This window comes from Amblyomma mixtum, chromosome 3 (assembly GCF_055824585.1).
Source record: "Amblyomma mixtum isolate Tamu chromosome 3, ASM5582458v1, whole genome shotgun sequence".
Classification (NCBI taxonomy): Eukaryota; Metazoa; Arthropoda; class Arachnida; order Ixodida; family Ixodidae; genus Amblyomma; species Amblyomma mixtum.
This window is the reverse complement of record NC_143014.1, coordinates 49794621-49815282: the sequence shown is the minus strand read 5'-3', so window position 1 is coordinate 49815282 and position 20662 is coordinate 49794621. Positions and strand designations below refer to the sequence as shown.

The window sequence follows — 20662 nt, the reverse complement described above, 5'->3', positions numbered from 1 at the left end:
CCAAGTGGGCAACTGACATCCTTCTTCTTCCAGGCGAAGGAGACTTCAATATGTCCGCCACGAATACCTCGCTGTAATCCTCGAAGCAGTCGGCCAAGGCCGCGAACAAGACGTGGCCGCGGAGTGGAACACTATCGACACAAGTACTGGGACGTCAGACTCGCTTCGAACATTAATGCCTCTAGACCGTCTGAAATACTGCTGCAGTACCTATCTGCTTCTCAGTATTGATAAAATGCTGAAAGGCCAAATGAAAGGAACTCGAAATTCGCGATGAGTATCAGAAAACATTTCCGTTTTCACTGGTGCTCCTGTCCTCGTAAGAAATAATGCACTGTATCTGAACAGCATGATTTTAGTTACTGGTTCAGGATGAAATTACTGATTTCTCATCCGGAAATAATGTAAATTATTAATCTGATAAAAAAAAAAACGGGAGACAGATAGTGAAAGTGTCTTATGGGATACCCTTTGCCAACGAATAGTTTACTTGGTAAAGTAAACTAATGCAGTAAACGAGCATAGTAATATTTGGAAAAAAAAAAACAAATTGAAGAAAGTAGCTGTGGTAAGCATTTGTTTATAAGGCGTGTCGTATTAGAATCAGTATTCCGCCGAATAAAAATATAGAAGGCATGTAAAACCACTGCAATTTTTTATCTGCGCAAGCTTAAGCAAAACTGGGATGAACACATCATTTTTTAGCGTTTTGCGCATTTTTCTTCATATTTCCAATGAAACACTATAACAACACGCGAAGCCTATCACTTTAGAAGAAGCTTGTCCTCTCAAGTTCACCTGAACCTGCTAACAAGAAACATCGCAACAATTAAGCGTTTTAACAATTCACAAGACAGTTCTGATTACTGTGACCAAATGATGCAGGTGCACAGCATAGTGCATAGGTGCACAAACTGCTGCTTAAAGAATGTTCAAAAATTCTCGTTTCGTGTTTAATGGAAGTATTAGTCCACGGTACTGTCGGTTTGAGCATTGCCATCTACGTAGGGTTTTAAATTATCGCCTAAAATAATCACGTTGCGTGATCTACGTAGGGTTTTAAATTATCGCCTAAAATAATCACGTTGCGTGGGCACATAAACTAGGCATCACAAAGGTGATCGTTGTACTGGATACGCTAAGCAGCGGCTGCCGTGTGCCTTCCAAATCCAGAGACGTGGAGAGTAGGAATACGGTACTCTGGCAAAGCTTTCAGTGACTCTCCGCACCTCTATTCGTATAACGAAACTTCCCCTTCCCTTTCTTGCCTACTGTCTGCCTCATGAAAACCAGTCAACGCCATTGGCTGGATGGCTTTTTTTTTTTTTGAGGGGCATTCTCCGCTGTTTTCTTGAATTGTGACTGACTATAAGTAAAAGTGAATTCCATTACTTGGCAGGAGACTTCCAACAAAAGAAAAATAGTATGCTGGCGGAGTTCGCGGCATCGGATTCAGGTTTGCGACATTAGTATTCGCATCAATATTTGTTGAGAAACCCTTCATAGTCATGCAATTTTGTCTATCAGCCAGAGGCTGATTTAAGGAGGGTACGGCCAGTTAGGGGGGAGCCTCCGCCACCTAGAAAGAAATTTTACATACGGAAACCATGCTGAACCATTTTTTTTTTTTCGAGGGAAAGGCTCAAGAAATCCATGTTTTAGATGTGACCCGTCACCCAACCGTTCCTTCCAGAGTACCAATAAATCCGTCTCTGCTCTCAGAGTGGGGTGGCCACGGTGTTTTCTAATCATAGTAATTTTCTGCGTTGTAAAATAACTAGATTTGATGGTTATAGCTCGCAAATAAAATCAAGACAAAAAAGAAAGCGGAATCTAACATGCGACCTTGTCCCATATAAGCGCATGAGTAACATAAGAACCTTTTTGCTGTGTTTCTCACCCAGTAATGGTTCTGAGAGAGAGATATCAGAAGAAAACAGACAAGATATTCGCCACTTTACAGCCCACTTCAAGTATGTGTAAGAAAAAAAAGCAGGAAATTGCCAGTGCAAAAACTCGGCGAAATTCATCGGCTCAGGCAACATGTTTCGGATTATAATCTTTTATTCCAACCGCGAACCGAGGCAATCTGACGCGCTCGGGTCGGCCGCTGGAGGGGGCTTCAAGTGCGCGGAAAAGGAAGAGAAAATGAGGCCTTTTAAAGTGGCAGAGACAGCGTTTATCCAATCTCGCGCGACACGCGGACCGGCGCGAGAACGCGTGACTGTTTAGCGCCCAGAAACGGCGCGAAGCGGGCGCGCGGCCGGCGAGGGGCGGCACGGCTCTGTGGGCCCCGGGCCGGAGCCCGCGGCGGCGGCGCCAAGACGCGGCGTCTTCCCGGAGCGCGCGCGTCCGGCACTTTCTCGCGGCGAGAAAGGGTGCCCGTCTTCCGTCCGCCCCCTCGTCGGCAGAAGATGCACGGCAGCAGCTCATTGGCGGAGTGGTGAGGAATCACCTCGGCAGGCCCACCGACCCCGATCAGACGTGCCCCTCCTGGGCGAGGGGGAGACCGACGTCTTGCGGAGCGCGTGCCCTCCAGTGCCAGCGGCTCCTTTGGCACGGACGCTCCTCCGCGCGCACCGCCGCCGCCGACACCGCCGGGCCCCCCCGGATACCTGCCGGCCTGGGGTCCTCGCCCCCCACCCCCCTGGATTACAGAGAGCCGCCGCAGCGCTGGATTGTGCGCCGCTCGCGGACTCCGACCAGTGTGTGTGTTTTCGCGTGTTCAACCGGCCGCATCTGCCAAGGTACGAGGCTCCATCCACACCTCTCGCGCCGTCGGGCCCTCTCTCGGCTCGCCAGCCCAGAGGGGGCCCGGTCTTTCGCTGGTAGTGCACGACCCGGGACTCCGGCGGCGCGATGCGCGGAGTAGCGCGGTGTAATGAGTGTGGCAGTGAGGATAAAAAAACTACAAAATCTGCCCGTGGTCAGATTTTGTGGTTTTTTAACGCCCAAGGAAATGAGAATAGTGCGGTGTCTTTCGAAAATTTTGAGGGCGGTGACATATCTCCTCGAGAGAACAACTTCTAAGAGCGAAAACAAGCGTCCTGAAATAATGTGGGAACGTGTGTTTGGTTCGGGCATTACTTTCGTGTTACCCGCCCGTCCTTTGCCACATGAAACGAGGCGGACGTTTTATTTTGGTTGAGCATGTGCATTAAGTCAATAGCCTCACACTGTTTTCCACAAGCGTCAGACCGAAGTCGGAAGTCATTCGACACTGATTCGCAGTGTGACAGAATGCACTGATCATGCAGGCGCGCGTTCTTTGTAAATTGCCCACTCCCTCTTGTTCGATAGCAGTGACGGTGCAGCATTGATTGACCTTTTTCTTTTGTGCGAGAATTATCAGCTCGAGGCAAGTTCAGTCTTTAAAAAATGCGGTGAATGGCTTGTCAGCCGGCTCCCTCAAAAAGAACTAAAAAAAAATCAATTGCCAATTTCGCAAGCTGAATAACGAAGTAAAAAACAGGCGCGAGCCGAAATGTCGCTTTTCTGCAGAATGCGCACATGCTACTGACTGAACGCAAGGATCATTTTGCGCGCATTTAGGACTTAGCAAATTCCCGCATCGTGTGGAGACCGTAGTCACTTTTTTCAAGGCATTACAGCTTCGTGTACGTTACTCTTTCTTTCCTTCCGCTCAGTTTCGCTGCTGTTAACGCAACGACTTACCTTGAGATGAGATTGCAAACAAATGAGCACTCTTATGCTTAATGTTCCTTTCTCCATAGACAATAGCGTCAGGCACTCCTGCCAGCCAAGCCGTCATTGTTTAACTCTCCTCGGAGCTAATAGTGTGGCTGCTCGCTTGTGCCGATCTTGTGTGTCTTGATTTCCGCTTTACGCCTGGTATTCTTCAGCACATTTCCCTCATTTTTCTTGGCTGCTGACACATGCTCGAAGTTCAGTCTTCCTGACTAGTTTTGTGTTAGGCATGATTGCGGTTGCGAGTTGCAGTTCGTGCCTGTGGCGCCTGGTACAGCAGGAAGCATCTTCTCTGCCGGATATATTTCATGTTTACTGTGCGTGGAACTGGTCACAAGCTTCTTTTCTTGTTGCTCGGGTTGAAGGAAAGAGAAATGCCTTCGTTTCATGTTCGCATGCGCAAGTTTGGACATGCATGAGCGGTGAAAACCGAAGTTCCTTTCTCAACAAGTACGTGCCGGAAGAAGAAACGGTGCCTGGAGCAGAGGGCGGATGTTGCGCTTCCATTAGTGCGACACAGAACGGGCAAACGATGCGAAGGCATTGAATGTTTACAAGAAGGCGTCTGTGTTGGCTGTAGATTCAGCGGAGCGATTGAGGTAAATACTCCGGCAACTCTGAGGCGAAACTTCAACGCGCTTTCATCGCACCTAATCTAGACCCCGTGAAGTTTTATGGGTGCACACGTCGGCGCAATCCTCTTACAGAGGCGAGCGGGTCAACAAGGCGTCTGAAGGTGCTTAAGTGGGGGCTTGTTTTCTGACCGCACTGCCACAGTGAGTGCAGATCCTAACAGCACTGCCGTCGAAGCATTCACGGCTCTCGCGAGGAGCGCCGACAGTGATTCATGAGCGAAGTGCACGTGGGCGGTCTGCTGGGTCGGCGCAGAAGAGGGGACGGGCGCCCGGGGCGCAGCGCCGGTAGCCGAGAGACCCGTCGCTCGGCGCTCCGCGCAGTCAGTGCAGCAAGACAACGCGCGTGGAGTGATAGCCACTTGCGACAGCGGGCAATTAGAGAGGCCCCTTATTATGGCCACTCGCCGTCGCGCTGTACCGTTACGGCCCCTTCGGGAGCGGGGCCGGCGGAGCGTCCCTTTCCCTTTCAGCGGCCCAAATATATGCACACCGCCGATGCCAGCTCCTTTTGTCCGACCCCGGAGGCGCCTATTAACACGCCGGCCCCGCGTCCAGAGACCCACAATGAGTGCTGCCGGATAGCACGCGCCTGGTAGCTTGCACAAATCTGCTCGCGCTGCGCCTCCCTGGGTCCTTTGTCGCCGGGGTGGCTCGAGACTGTTTCGCCACCGGGCGTCCCCCAAGAAGCACCGAGCGCGAACCGCTGCGGCTGGGTTTCCGACCTTGGGGCAGCCCTCGGTCACCGCTTGCCGACTCACAGGCGACAATTAGCAGCGTCGCCTCAGCCTGTGGCTCTCGGCTGATCGACTGTCCGGAGAAGCGACGTAACGAGTAAGGACGCGTATCAAGAGACTTCCGAAATGCGGTCGACTCTGCATAGCAGAATGTCTTCACCTTAGATCATTTTCCGAGACATGATTGCATCCTCTTTCTGTACAGTTTAAACCATTTTTTTTTTTTCATGGTGATCCTTGAGTGATGGAGCGGGTTCAGTAGTTTCGGTATCCACGGTTGCTGAACGGTGCAGGGTCCCACACATGGTGGTTCCACCTTATCTTGATGGTCATGAGAATTTCGCGTGTCTCTTAGTTTTAGTGCCGAGATACTTTGGGTCGAGGTCTGCGCTATTGGACGCGGCGCTGGAAAGCCATCATGGTGGCTGGACATGTCCAGAGAAGACTGTGCAGACCAGTCATGTGAAATATCTTGGGTGTGTCCACCCCTCTGCTCTGCATGCCAATTGTTCCCTCTTGCCTGGGAGCGTTGCGGGGAGGGAGTAGTAGAGCGCGAAGCATACTATAATGCTCGCTCTTGAAGAGTGTCTTTCTTAGCAGCGAAATGACGCCGGGGACCGTTTCTGGAGGATTTGCGTAGAACGTCGAAAGGTATCTCAGCAGCTGTCTTGATGCAGAAACGGATGTATACTGTTTCTGGGATAGGCCGCAATACCCCTGTAGCCAGTCAAGCGTTATAATGCTTTCGTGTTTACGGGTATTCCGAGCCAGATACCTAGCTCCATTCAGTACGAGGCTCGTGCACTGTGCAGACCCTGATGTAATATTCTAAAAAAATCATTGATAAGTGCTGTGTAGAGGATGCTGTGTTGCGCGGAAGTAGAAACACAAGGAGTGAGCGTAAATCCGTCTTCCGGATTAAGTTTAAGATTATGTTGGGAATCGGTAATCCTGGTGCCCGCAATAGGTTTGCGTGTGTTCGCCGCACAGAAGCCCCAGCTGTAGTTAGCAAGCAGGGCAAATAGCCTGGGACGAAGGTGGCTAATTTTAAAAGTGGAAATCTATTCTCTCTTTCTCTATTTTCTGGCGACGCTGGCATACTGAGAGGATCACAGCGGAGTACTGCATTCGCAGGTAGCATCTAACGTGTCCGATGATTTTTTTTTTGCTTTAAAAAGAAGCCACCAGTAGGTTTTTGTTTTATTCAAAAACTGGACCATAAGTACTGATTCTTGTTCAAAAGACTCTAACCTAAATACAAATACAATCAGTAAATAGTCTATCATAAGCGTGACTGGAGGCAGCCTAAAATTAAATAATCGCTAGCGTCAGAGATTCCAGGACAATCATTCCGCCATGCGAAACCGGTCTTGATGCGCAAAATCAATTCACTTATCCCTCCCGCCTCATTCTCGCGAACTTATGTTTGTTCACTCGTGTTCAATGATGCTGATGTCCACCTAGTGGCCGGAGCCCGAGTGAGACCAGCGTTCGCCTTGGTGAGGTCGTTAAGCAAAATTTGAAGCGGTTGAAATCGCGAGTGGCGAGACTGGGTGCGAAGTTAAAAATATTTTATGTGGACGAGGCCATTTCAGTTTTATTTCGCCCGCGTAATTGAGCCGCTTTTTCTGTTTCATTAATTTTTTGTACGTGCGACATCATTGCAGTGCCGTCACCGACAGTGGTGACGAAAGCATCCAATAGCCATTTCCACATCATTTCCTGGTAGCTGGCTTGACACGATGTTAGTAAGTAATAGCCGAAATGACAGACTTGCTCCTTTTGTTTACTATGCGCGATTGTCAACAACCTGCGTACACCCAAAATACTACTTAGTGCGCAACAACTGTGGCACTCAACAGAGATACAGCTGCAGAGAAAAAGTAAATGGGGGCCGCGTTCGCTGAACCACGCTTACGCAAGAGGGCAGCGTGACAGGCTGCCGCACGAGCGCTGGCCAATCATGATAGCCGACGAGAATACGCCACCCAATTGCGAGAGCTGTGCTCACGTGAGTTCTGTGAATAACGCCCCTGATGTTCTGTGCGAGGCTGGAAGTCGCACACTGGTTTACGTAGTTAGCCTCGCAGACCACCCCTCCTCGTCTCAAACCGTACTTTCTACTCCAAATGGCAAACGCTAAAAAAACAAGAACATCTTCAGAGTCATCAGCCGTATGTCTACTGAAGCTTAAAGGGGTAATAAGGATAACTCCATCCAATAGTCGTTCTTAGTGAAAATAGATTCAGTGGCTCTTTCCTGGCATATTGATGTTTTTCCAGCAGCAAAAGACGCATTTACTTGTGAGAAAATTACATTGTAAAATATCCTCGCCACACTCGATTCCAACTCGTGACGTCTACACCGAAAAAGATTCCGTGATCTACGTTTTGCAGTTCATGGCGCGGTAGCCTAGCCTCTGGGATCCGCGTTAAAGAACAACTGTGTCGACGCACCGCAGTTTATTTGCGAAATCGGCCGGTGATGGCGGCACCCGTATGATCTCTTCTTGCCTACAAAAGCTTCTTGTACGGTGAAATAGTAGAGTCTATGTTATCAGAATGCGGTAATCTATTGACGCGGGCCAAACTCAGTTTATCATCAGTGTCCGTTTAAAAGGCATGGAGGAGGGGGTCTACCACTTTTGCTCGCTGTTGTGCGTATACGTTGATAGGGTTGTAAATCCTCAAGTGCAACGTTTAAAACTGTAACTTCCAAGGAATATCAGCTCAACTAGGAATTTACTACATCCTGATTCAAGTGCTTTCAAATCAAATAGTTCGTGGCGTCCTGTTCATGTCTTGTCCTGTCCTGTCCATGTCCACATTGAGGAAAGACGAGTCGTCCACACACGGCTCTGTACAGCGCTAGGTAAAGTTACCAGGAGCACAGTGCTTTCTTCACGTAAACTCCGTTTCGTGGCTCGAGCCAGAATCCTCACATTGACCTGGCACTTAACACGGGCCAGGATACAAATCACTTTTGCCTCGCGCCCATTTCCCCCTTTCTGTCCCCCGGTTGGCAGTGTGCGGCTGCTCGAGAGTGGGTGTCCGCAGGATGCTGTAGTCTCACACAGCGGGCGCCGACTGCTTCAGGTCTCCGCAGTCTGGGCAACACGACCCTCTCCAATGCGCGGCGGGGGTGGCGAGAATGCATGTCTCGCAAGCGAAAAAGCGGCCAGGGATACAAAAGCCGTTTGAAAGACTTTGTAAACAGCATAGGATGCATAAAAAGAGGAGCATGAAAAACATTGCATGGGTCAAGCATTTGCCACCGTCGGAAGGAGCCGATGGTGCGCGCGCAACGGTTTTGTTGTTTAGAACGCCGCCAGTTGTACTCTTTATGCGTTGGTCAGAAGACACAGGCACTGCTCCAAAGCCACAATGAAGTCTCGCTCTATATTCAAGCCAAGTGAAGGTAGCCTTTCAATATTCTCATGTAGGGATTGAAATAGTCCTGCGCCCAGAATACCTTTCGCGTGATATGGCGATTTTAGCGCCCATGGAGCCTATTGCACTCGAGACGTTCTTGGGTCTGCAGTAATTGCTGCACCACATCTCCTTAGTCCTTACTGTCATTGCCGTCGAGTCAACGTATTCCAGTGACCAATCTTTCTTGTACGTACATTATTTTTCTTTTTTTTTGCGTTTACAAAGCCGTAGAGTTGCTGCATGTCAGTGGCACTTAAAAGGAAAGCCTTCCATGCTAGTAAGCATGGACTGTATACTGCAAGGGAACTACATAGGAGAAATCAGTGCGGAAAAGTTCAACTGGTTTTCATCATCATATGTATTTTACAGACATTAAAAGCGCTAAACTGCTCATGTGACGTTTAATCAGCGTGAAGACGTCAGTTTTGCTACTAAGAGAGCAGTAATGCTGGGACTGCGAGGGGCGAAATAAACTCGCTCTCCACGCAGTCTCGATCTCATTAGGCTCTCCTCCGCAGTGGGAAAGACGCCGCACTTTCATCAAGAAAAGGGATTGTGAAAAATACAGAGGCCACAGGGTCTGCTTTTGAGCAGTATGGTCTGGTTCTTACGGCGCCTATACACCTACCAAGGTACCCAGCGCTCAGGATAGAACTCCTCCTCACCCTGGACAAGGCTTCGGGAGTTTCGTAAGTGCCCCACTACAAGGCTCAAAAGCAGACCCTTCATAAACACATAAACAGTGTACTCGTTCCCTGCGCGAATATTTATGCCTTTTTGGCCGCTTTTGGCGCTTGTCTCTTCTTGCGGATTTATTTATGTTCACTTAGCAGGCCCGAAAAAAGATTCGCCTGAAGGCAAAAACAAACAATCACTACAGCGACTGCTCGCGGGATCGAATCGGTGGTATATTCGGTATTCGGTATATTCGCGGAATCGGTGGTATATTCGGTGAGAATCGAACTCACGAACTCCTCGTGTGAATGAGCAGCTCAGTGGCGTTCTGCAGGCTCGATATGAAGCGAGTACTAAACCTCGCAAAGCTTTGGCACGCAAAGATACGTATTTTAAAGGAATGCGCGGACAACAAATTTTTTTTCGTTTTTTTTTTTTGCTTTCGTTTGAGCGGTGCGTAATGCATTAATACACGGAAGTTCGACTACAGCTGCTAAATAATTAAAATTTCATTTCTCCTCTAATGTTGTTTCGATTCCGGTTTCAACCGCCAAACGGTAGCTGTAACGCCATAGATGAGTTGAGCGACGTTGAAGTTGTGTGAGGTAAAAATAAGCGAGCACTGTACCTTAATTTCCGGTGTACAGTCCGCCCCTAGAGTAAAGGTTCGCAGAGCTCTATTTTGGCTTTTCTTTTTTTTTTTACTGGACTGTCCGCACTCGGTACATTGTCCGTACGCGGTGCATGTGATCGCATTGGACATTTAATGCAGTATTGGATGATATTAAAAACGAAAATGCTGTACAGTGCTTAACCAAATTTTAACTTTTAAACATGTATAGACCGTGGGCTGTGTATCAGAATAAAGATAATAGTTACTTGTTCATTTGTTGTCCTGGCGGCTCCTAGGGACAGGATTGCAAAAGAGTTGGAGCGATTTATAACGACGAGCGAGCAGTTATATCGCAGTATGTTCATGCCCCACCTGACCTCAACACAGCCGCCGCGGCGGTCGTATTTCGATGGAGGCGAAATTGTTGAGGCCCGTGTGCTGTGCGATGTCAGTGCACGTTAAAGAACCCCAGGTGGTCGAAATTATCCGCAGCCCTTCATCACGACATTCCTCATAGAATCGCTCTGGGACGTTAAATCTTGTAAACCAGACCTCAACATTGTTTTAACTCATCTCTGACGTCATAGCCCCGTTTGGCTGTTGAAATCAAAATGTAAACAACACGTGAGAAAAAAAAATTACCAAGGGCACTTAAGGAACTTAAGAGCGAGTAATGCGAAAGCGTTGCAATTGTATTCCAATTCTGTTCTAATTCTATTCTTTTGTAGTTGGTGCACTCGTAAGTACTAGTAATATTACTTATGACGTCGCACCGTTTCAACCAATCGCGAGTTTGTAACGCCAATTTTCGGTCGACGCTGGATTTTCGTCCCGATGAGCCATCTGTTGCTTCCGCATGAATAAATTATAAACCCTGTACCGGACGTTGGCGAATCCCGCGTAGCCACCCATGTTTACTGGTGTCTTGCGCATCGTTTCAAAGAAAAGAACGTAAGCAAAGCTTGCTGTAGCTACGCCGTTATAAGAAGTACAAGGTTCTCATGGCAGCACAGAAAACTGCTTCGTATCACACAAAAGATAGCCAAAAATAAGGTATCAACAAGCAAACGTAACGGCATCAAAACTAAACGGTAGAGAAGTTGCGCAACTCCACCACTTACGCAACATCCGTAACAACTGAATTGTTCAAGATATATATGCCTAAAGGAGACGACGTTAGCAGTTATGCCAGGTGTCTCAGCTAAATGTAACCACGCTTTTAAAAAACACGGGGTCTCGTAGACGTCTGAAACCAAATTAGAGTTGTTTAAAGTCACGTGACCTAGTGTGCAGTATTTTTTTCGTTCTTCAAGGTTGAATAATTAGTTACGCTTAATTAACTAACTTTTTAATTATTGACCTGAGGAACAAAGTGCCAATGGAAAAGCTGTAGATCGCTTTGAGAAATTGGCAGCATTGGCAGCAAAGTAATATTTACGTAAAGTGGTTTTTTTACCGGCCTTTAACCATAACCCGCACAGTAAGAAAAAGCTTCCACATGACAACTGTACCACTTCAACGTCCCAAGACGCGCCTTAAAGCATAAAATCCGTTTTTTCTGAAGTCCTCTCCTCGATGAGACTTTGGGTGCACATTGGGGCAGAAAAGTGAGCGAGCAGCTGGTCACGTGATAACTTTCTTTTAAGGCCAATAAATGAAGCTACGTAAATCGTAACTTGACGGAAACAGCACTACTAGCGGTTTTTCGAGGTGATCTAAAACTTTTGCATTGGCACTTTCTTCTTGAAGTTAATAATTGAAAAGTTAGCTAATTCAACTTATCTAATTAACTTTGAAGAGCGAAAAAACACTCAAGACTAGGCCACGCGACTATGAACAACCCTGAGTTGGTGTCACTGGACTTGGACACTTCGCCTCTTTTAAAAGTTTGGTTACATTTAGCTGGGACACCCGGTATACACAAACACAGTCTAAATTTAAAATAATGTCTGTAAGAAATGGCTGCATTATAGGCCCATAGGCTGCCCCGCATAAAAGGAAAGATGCTTCCATGGGCTGAAATGTTTACAATCGGCATTCCGCTTCATGTAAGTGAGTAATGCGGTGGACACTAGGTCGATCAGTAGTTTCCGCCTTTCCAAGAAAATCAGCTGTCCAGCTTGGTCCAACGGTCTGGTGATGCAATATGCTTCATTCTGTGAAATGAATAAAGATGAAGGAGTGAAGGTTAAAGGAACTGGGTGTTTTATACATCATGCACATTTGAGAGATGGGAAGCGCTTTTGTAGCTCAGCGTAGTTCAGCTGAGTGTCTCAAATATCTTTCCTCAAAGGAATGCGTATATTGATCAGAAGGGTCCGGACATGCGGTATTATTATCTGCGTGACTTCAAGAAACCGCATGCTGAATAAAGCAACAGTGAGACTAATTGCCGATAACCTGATGGCAGTAAAACACGGTGCATCAAAAAGGCTGTGAATTAGAAATCAAAGAAAACCAACAGCTAGATATCCAGGTGCGGGGAATCGATGCATTGTTGAAGCTCAGTTGAGCAATCGCACCACGAGCCTTACTCGGCTACTATTTCCAAAGGTAATTACTGCAGCTGTAGTGTTACGCGAGCGGCGAATGGCAACTGCATATAATTGTAAGTGCATCACAATGGCGGAATTGCGCTCGCGAATGACGTCCTGTTTATTTCCGCCTGTGTATGTGAAAATGTAAGCGTAAATTCCTAATGCTTCTAAAACAGTTCTACTATTGTATGTGCGCCAAATTTAGCTTTCGCTCTTGGTCACTTCGAAACTTTAGTAAAATAAATTCTCAGAGTTTGATGCGTTTATCCTTTCAAGAGCACTCTTCTTAAACATGGCGCAGAATGAGTGCCAAAAACTCCGGTCTTCGACTCCTGACAGCAGAACCCTCTCCAAGCTGTCAGACGAGACATTTGCCGCAGGCCTTCCACATATCTGACCACAGCCGTACGACTGAGGACTACCGGCCTCAAAACCGGTCACGCTAAAACAGAGACATGCAGTGAGCATAGGGGATTGGTTGATTGACGGAGAAGCTCTTGACTGGTGGCCACCATCCACCTCCGGCATGCTGCGTCAATGTCCGCTTTCTATTGTTTCGAACTTCTCGCTATTTACACATCCTAATGCCACACTTCACGCACAATGACTTACTTCTGTGTTGTAGCCACCACGGTGCGGGCGCCTTCTCGATAGTCAGTGGAGCTATATAACTCTGCTGAATTAGTCCTTAGGCATAAAAAAAACAAACAGCACCGCTGCATGGTATGAGTCACTTACAGTTTGAACGAATCAAAGGCAATGCAACGATGCCGCGCAACAGGCACGGCCTTCTAGGAGCCCGGTAGAACGTCGGTAAGTTCAACAACGATGACGCTCCACGTCAGTAGAAACTGCCCGCGTGACTCCTTTGTTAACTGCCTTTGCCCAAGGCTAACGGCTCTCCAATTGTTCCCTCGATAAAGGGGTAACCAAAACCTGTAATTTTGTTGCGACTGCGCAATAATTTCACTGAAAGACGCGGTCGCTATTGATAAAGCCGTTACAGCTTTGTTCAGAGCTCTGAGTGTTTGCGACGCACATTCACAAAAGTGTATACATAGAAGCTAAGTCGTTTTGGTTGCGTTTAAATTAGCGAAAATGTAGGTAGTGAGCCGTGCTTCACTACTGACTGTTCTGACCACACCTTTTAGTACTTTCCGTCGAATTTCAGTCCTGCGTCTCGCCTTCCTTGTCGTACAGCCCTGAAGAATAATTCTTCAGCGTATGTCCAAACTAAATTAGAGGATTTTGAGGAAAGGAAATGGCGCAGTATCTGTCGCGCTTAACGGTGAACACCACAACCGCGCCGTGAAGGAAGGGAAGAAGGTGGGAGTGAAAGAATAGAGGAAAAGGTGCCGTAGTGGAGGGCTGCGGAATAATTTCGACTACCTGGGGATCTTGCACTTACATAGCACAGCACACGGGCGCCTTTTGACTAGAACTTGTATAGACAATTTTTTCAATGGCCATGGTCTTGATCGATTACATATGAAAGATCAAGGCCGCATGCGCTGTTCTTTGCAGTGTATAAATCGCAAAAGATACGTTGTATAAGCTCAACGATGAGAGTGACCGACAAAGCGGGAAGTTGAGTGGCATTTTATCGGTGCACTGGCAGGACGTATGTCCGCCGAGTACAGCTTCTGCTGAGAAACAAGGGCTGTATGGTGCCAAGTCATCAGCCCATAAGGATGGAATAATCGGCCACGGTTCTCTCCTAACGGAGCTTCATGCATAGCTGCTTTTAGTCGTGCCCGTACTTCTGCGAAATGAGCGCCGGACAGAAAACATAGCCCCCGCAGCATAGCAAAGTACGATCACAGCCGTTGCTTTCGTGGAACTGCGTGGCGACGCGGTCTGCGTGCAAAATACGGGCTCCCCTTCGGTGCCCGTCCCGATGACGTCACACGCTGACGCGCAACGGCTTCGATGTGCCCGCTTCCTTTCTCGGCTGGCATTCTGGCCGTTTTCCTCCTTGGTCCCCAGCGCCGCTGGCTTGGACATCGGTTCCTTTTCTCGGGTTATAAAAAAACCGTCTGCCGGGCAAAACAGACTGGCGCTGCCGATGGGCGGCCTAATGAGCGGGCCTCCGCGGCGCGGCCTCGTGTGCGCGCGAATAATGAAAAAGCCCCGAACCGGGCACGTGTGCGCCCGGTGAAATTCAATGATGGCCCGCTCCACAATCACGTTTGCCTCGCAGCTCCCGCGGGATGTGCACGGTCGCGCTGTGTGCCGGATGCGATTACGCGTTTGCCATGCACGACCGGCGGGAAATCGCCGACCCGCGGCCCACCGCGGACCAGGGGGAAGGCGCAGCAGTTAGCGCCCGCGTACGGTATCAATAAGCCCGCCTTTGTTGCTCTTTTGTGGGTCGTTCACCTTAAACTGAACCGCTCGAGCAAACCGCCGGGTCGTTAATCACCGGCCGGCCCATATATCATGGCACCACGGCTCCCTCGCGTCTCTGCAACCTTGCGCGAAAACGAGAACCAGACGTGCTCATGTTGCCGGTGACGTCACTGCGGGAGGGCCCAGAAAGTCGAGCCGCTCGCGCAGCATGCAAGCGGAGCATCCTCGTACCTGCCAATGTGTCTGTAGCACAGGCCGCGTTTTTGTTTGCTGGGTAGTTGGTTCTTACCCTGCCGAGCATGCCCCGAGCCGAACTGTCGAACACGGTCCACCACCGGCTCCGCGTGCTGTCTACCTTTTTTTCTTTCGCTGTAGCTTTCTTTCTTCTTTTTCTTTATTTCGCTTCGCAGTGGGACCAATGAAATATTCGCGGGCCATCTGGAGAGTAAGGTTTCCGACGTGAGCGCAGCTACAGGTTGCGTGTGCCTGAATGAAATGCGGAATGGCGAGGCGGTGACGCTTGACCGGCTATCCACTCCTGCTGAGGCAAAACTAGCTGCTTCGCATGCCTACTACTGCGGCGAGTGCAGTTCTTGCAATGCTATGATAAACTCACTGGGAAAAAAGTTTCCGCACTCACACACTCTCTTCTCCTCCTAGTTTAATGAGAAAGAGATGGGGCTGTGTAAGCGCATGCATCGCTTGTCCCTGAAGCTGCATCTTTAGTATTCTTTCATCGGCATATTCGATCATCGTATGGCAGGGTTCTAACCTCGCGCCAAATTCACACTGGGGCCACGCTGTGTCTCAAGCACCCCACCAGTCACAACCGAAAGCGACATCGAGCCGCCTCACTGTGGCTTCGCGAATTAGGGAGGCCCTGGCGGCGGTGGTCTCTCACCGCGGTCTCCGATGGCCGCTGAAAAGGCCGCTAACGAGGCGTGAGGACAACGACCCAGAAGGGCCGTTTCCGTTCCAGCGGCGGGAACGTGAGAGCGCGAGCCGCCTCTTCGGTGGACGGCGACCGCTTTTGTCTCGCCCCGTCCTTCGTCGCTAATCAATTAACGGGCGCGCCAACGATGCCAATCTGGGTCCTCCCGGCGGGTCGGGAGGAAACGACATGTGCCGCTACCTAACGACGTCCCCCGTGTAACGGCAGAAAGAGAGCGCCGACGCAGCGGAGCACGAAACATTCCGTGCGAAGAAATCAAGCCAGTTAGCGGTGCAAATCAGCCCTGCAGAACACCTGCCCGCGGGACCCGTCTTCTTTTCCTGCCTGCCCCGAACTTCCGCGCCCCCGCCACCACCTGCGTGCGGCGGATGGGCCGGCGCGCAACACATTGCGCGGCCAGGCTCCCACCCCCACTCCCCCCCTTTTGTGCTCGGAACGGTTGCGGGCTGCAGCCCCGAGTGCTCGAACAGCTTCTCCGCGTGCCGCCGGTCGCATTAGGCTGCACTCCTCCGGGTTGGACACACGACGACCGTCTTCGGCGCTCCAGTTACCGGGGCAACACCTCCTGGTGAGGGTCGTCTAATGCGGATGACACAGCATGGCGTTTTGTTTCTTTACGGCCATTTTTAGTTTTTTTTTTTGTTAGCGCATTCTTGAAAAGAAATTTTCATGTGCAGAAAATCGATGAGGTGTGGTGGTAATATGCGTGAAAAAAGAAAGGCAAAACGAGCACGCAAGATAGCTACTAATTCATCATGTCCGTCTGGACACGAACATCCATTAACTACTCTTCGGAGACAACGCCTACACGTTTTCGGGTTGGAAACTGCGGCCATAAGTGAGCGACGAAAGAAGCCAACGAGAAAAGAGGGAGAGAAGCGGTATTAAGTTGGAGACGTGCGTGTACACAGTCAACAAGAAATGGCGAAAAAGCACGCCTCAGGTTGGAACTGAACCCACGACCAAACGTGTGTGGGTTGCAGCTTGGTAACTGCAGGACTACTGCGGCTGCGATCTACTCACCTGGTTCATGCGATAAGAAAGAGAAAAAAAGTTCCTAAGAATTTAGCTGCAAACAGTAACCGGGCCTCTCACGAGAGCGCAGGATTGCGTCCATTCCTGTCCACAGTCGTCCCGAGAAGGCGGCGTACCTCCATGAGTTGTCGGAGGTACAGAATTCTGCCTGTTGGGCGACTGGTGTGGCATGCGAGATAATCCGATAGTGTCAATGAACACAGTTTAAACGATCACTTTGTCAAAGTAATTTCAGCAAGGTTAACTTCCACACGCTCCGGCTGGTCGCAGAACACGTGGCATGGCGCAGGGAGTGCTGATCATGCATATCGACGAAGGTTCGTTTCTGATCTACAAAAAAAAAAAAAAACACTCTTGTTGACTAACAGACTCAGTAACTTTCGAAAAGCAACTTCACTGAAGTAAAAAAAAGGCATATATATACCTATCGAATCTGACACCCTTGATGTCATAGGTAACAAAGAGGGTTCTCGCAGTTTCCGCCCTCACCGTTCGACTACGTTCCTACGTGGCACTCACGATAAAAGAGGACATACTTCGTTCGCCGCTATGGACGAAAATGGCGCTGGTGAACACTCTCAAGGTTCGGTTACACTACACATAAACACCCCCGTAAGCAGAGGATTGGACAGCCGTCGCTGTAGCTCAGTTGGTAGTGCACTGGACGCGAAATTCTGAGGTGGTGGGTTCGGATACCACTGGCGGCATGTGGTAGTTTTTTCTTCAGCTTTCTTATAATTTATCTTAAAGCCATAAAGTAACAATTAATTTCCAAGTAATTAACACTACAAATTAAACAGAAAAAAAACATCCCTATTCTCCTTGGTTTCGACGACTTCCACCATGAATCTCCTTCTTCGTTATTTTATAAAGCACAAAGCACATTTTCGGATGAGGGATGTGTTCTAAAAGTCCGCGCCACAAAGGGATTAGCTAAAATGGTCGTTCGGTTTCGGACCGGTGACGCCACTTTGCGGCGCGTTCTTCCTGTTTTCTCTCCCGCCGTCCCCCGTCTCGGAGGCGCGTTCGTCAACACCCACCGAGCGTCGTGCGAGGAAGGCTGCCGCGCAAAACGGAGCCGCGCTGTCACGCGCGAGTGTGTGTGCTTCTTTCGTTGCGCACCGCGTCTTCTGTTGCTTCACACGTGGAGCGATTCTAGTGCGCGCGAAAATCCTGGTAGCTTCCCCAGCGATCAAAATTAGCCGGAAACTGTGGTTATAGCTTTTAGCTTATAAGAGGTGCTGAAAAAGGAGTGCTTTGTGAGGATGTAAAGCATTGTTTTGGGCGTCTTGGTGGCACATTATGGTTAACAAAGGTTCCACTGCGAAAGAGTTGTAAAATGAGCGGCCATGACTGGAGGACACAAATGCGCTGCACAGAACATCGTTGCGTATTTACAAATCAGTCTAGAAATAGATAACTCCCAAAAAAATGCGCACTCATGTGTAAGATGAAAGTCGCAGCTCTTACTAATCGGTAAAGAAAGGTATCGCCAGAGAGTGTATTACGCAATCATTCAAGAAGTCTCGTTTCCACAGGTTGGCCGAGGGCTCGCAGTGCAAATGGGCCAGTTTGCTGAGTCGCGGTTTACCAGCGCGAGGCCTAGCATTTATTGCAAGACAGCGCCTGAAGCCGCATGCGTCACGTAAAATAAGATAGAAACCGTGCGACGCGAAAGGAACGCTCGTCGCGCCTTACGCAAGTTCTCACACGTGCAGACGGCGCTTTGACGTAGTTTTTTGGGCAGCGACCTTGCGTACAGAACAGCCTACAGAAGCTACAATACGAACAAAAGCGAGTCTTCTTGCGTGTGTAGGCGCAAAAATAACGTCGTTTCGTACCGAACATACTTTGTTAACGAAATTTTCCTGTCGTGCAAAAGTTGATATGTTGGTCAAGGGAGCCGTCGTGTTAGCTAAGGTCTAGTAGACCACGGATTTGCTTGTTCACTGACTAAGGACAGGAAATCTTAGCAGTGTGTCTATAAAAAAAAATGCTGATGCTCGGCGATGTTCGGTAAAATTGAAGTTCTCCACACTGTGTACTGTTCGATATTCGTTGAGGAGGTCGCAGTCAATCGGAGTCCTCCGCTACAGCGTACCTCACAGCTGACAGCGTTGCTGTGGTTCGTAAAGTCATATTCATCGTCATCATCATCATCATGGAAAGGAAAATGATAGGTGTAACGTTAAGAGATCGGAAGAGGGCGGAGTGGGTGAGGGAACAAACGCGGGTTAATGACATCTTAGTTGAAATCAAGAGGAAGAAATGGGCTTGGGCAGGGCATGTAATGCGAAGGCAAGATAACCACTGGTCCTTAAGGGTAACGGAGTGGATTCCAAGAGAAAGCAAACGTAGCAGGGGACGGCAGAAAGTTAGGTGGGCGGATGAAATTAAGAAGTTTGCGGGGATACAGTGGCGGCATCTGACAAAGGACAGGGTTAATTGGACAGACATGGGAGAGGCCTTTGCCCTGCAGTGGGTGTAGTCAGGCTGATGAAAGTCATATTAGTTTCGATTAATGTAATCAGTCACAAGTTACTTTATTACGCCTTAACTGACAAAATGTACAACCAGGTATGCCCAGGAAGAGTGGGCCCCACTCCTATCGTTTTTTTTTTCGTGTAGTAGGATCTCACACTATAGTAGGATGCAAATCAAGAACGAAGCCGCTTCTCCCCGACAAAGGTGCTTCTTTGGCGTCGGCCAATTCTCATGACCCTGCTATCGTGACCAGTTTAAAACAGTTTAAAACAGCGAATTAAAACTGCGAACCGAAACCGAAAATCAGTCTGTGGCCAGGGTCGTTGCTTGGCGTGGAGCCGCGATGAGGTCGCAATTATTATTAGAAAAGCACTCGTACGCGCGCTGAACGGCTGAAATAGCGAGCGAAAACGACGACTCCTTTCATTAAATGCTTGAGACGACCTATTTATTACAAGTCTCAAAATTTCGTCACTCAAGCGGGGAGCGGGTATTAACGTGCGGGTAATGTATGTGACGTCGCAAATGCAGTGTTGCCCACAGTAGTCATCGGAACTTAGGCCACGGAAACGGTAAACTCCTTCCTTACCGCGGGAAAACAGGTGGTTTCAAGGTGGTGTGCGTAAAAAATGTAATCACCCGTAAACTGAGAAGTTTGCTTTATTCCAGCACGTCACAATGTATAGCTAAAAGGCTCTCCTTTTAATGCCACAAGAAAAACAGCATGTGTATCTGTTTACGAAGAAAAAACAAAACTTTGATTTGCAAAATTTGAGAGACTCCCACAAAAATCAAAATCATATTAAGTATACTCACTCAGAAAATAGGAGAATAAAAATCTAGAATTAGGTATTATGCGTTGCTATGACAGAAACAAGATTTCAAAGTTACAGAACTCTTGACGCTAAACTTTACGATCAGCGAAGAGAAAATCAATCGCTCGCGCGAAACACTTTGGATTACTCCACAGAGCATTAATTGCCAATGACGACCTTGGGCTGCGTTGTAGGAAACTTGATACGCTTCCCTGCTGGCGACACGGAATCGTTCAGAACATTCTCGGTGCCTTCAGAGAGGCTCGGAAAGCGGCGAAGCTCCAGTAGGCTACGGCTAAAACGAAATTTTGCAGACAGGCAGCTGTCGATAGTTCGGGCTGAGCGGAGCGGTCATCTCTGTCCGAACTAAAATGAGACGAATGGACGTCATCTTTTCGCACAAAGCTGTCGCTAGCATCGACAAAGTCAAGAGTCGGTGCTGCGGAATCGCAAGAACACCGCCGTTGCTAAGAAGGGTCGCGATGCGAGACGAGGACGCCACCTTGGACGACGTGCTGCCCGTGATCGCCGCTCGTTAACATGTTTCGAAAGTTCAAAAATATACTCTCGTGCGGCTGACGAACAAACCGAATTCGAAACTACAGTTTTACATACTGGATAGCCAAACCTGGTAGAAGGAATGAGAGAAAAACCTGCATAGGTATCGTAACCGCAGCAGTGGCCTAGTGGTCTG

At 48.8% G+C, this 20662-nt stretch overlaps 1 protein-coding gene across 1 annotated transcript in view; it reads left to right on the top strand.

Annotated features, from left to right (window-relative positions):
- Positions 1-2565: 2565 nt before the first annotated feature.
- The window catches only part of LOC149350153 (uncharacterized), a 120080-nt gene continuing 101983 nt past the window's right edge, over positions 2566-20662 (top strand). Inside the window, exon 1 of the mRNA XM_089579120.1 lies at positions 2566-2747. The gene's annotated coding sequence lies outside the window, so the exon portion shown is untranslated. The remainder of the gene's footprint in view (positions 2748-20662) is intronic.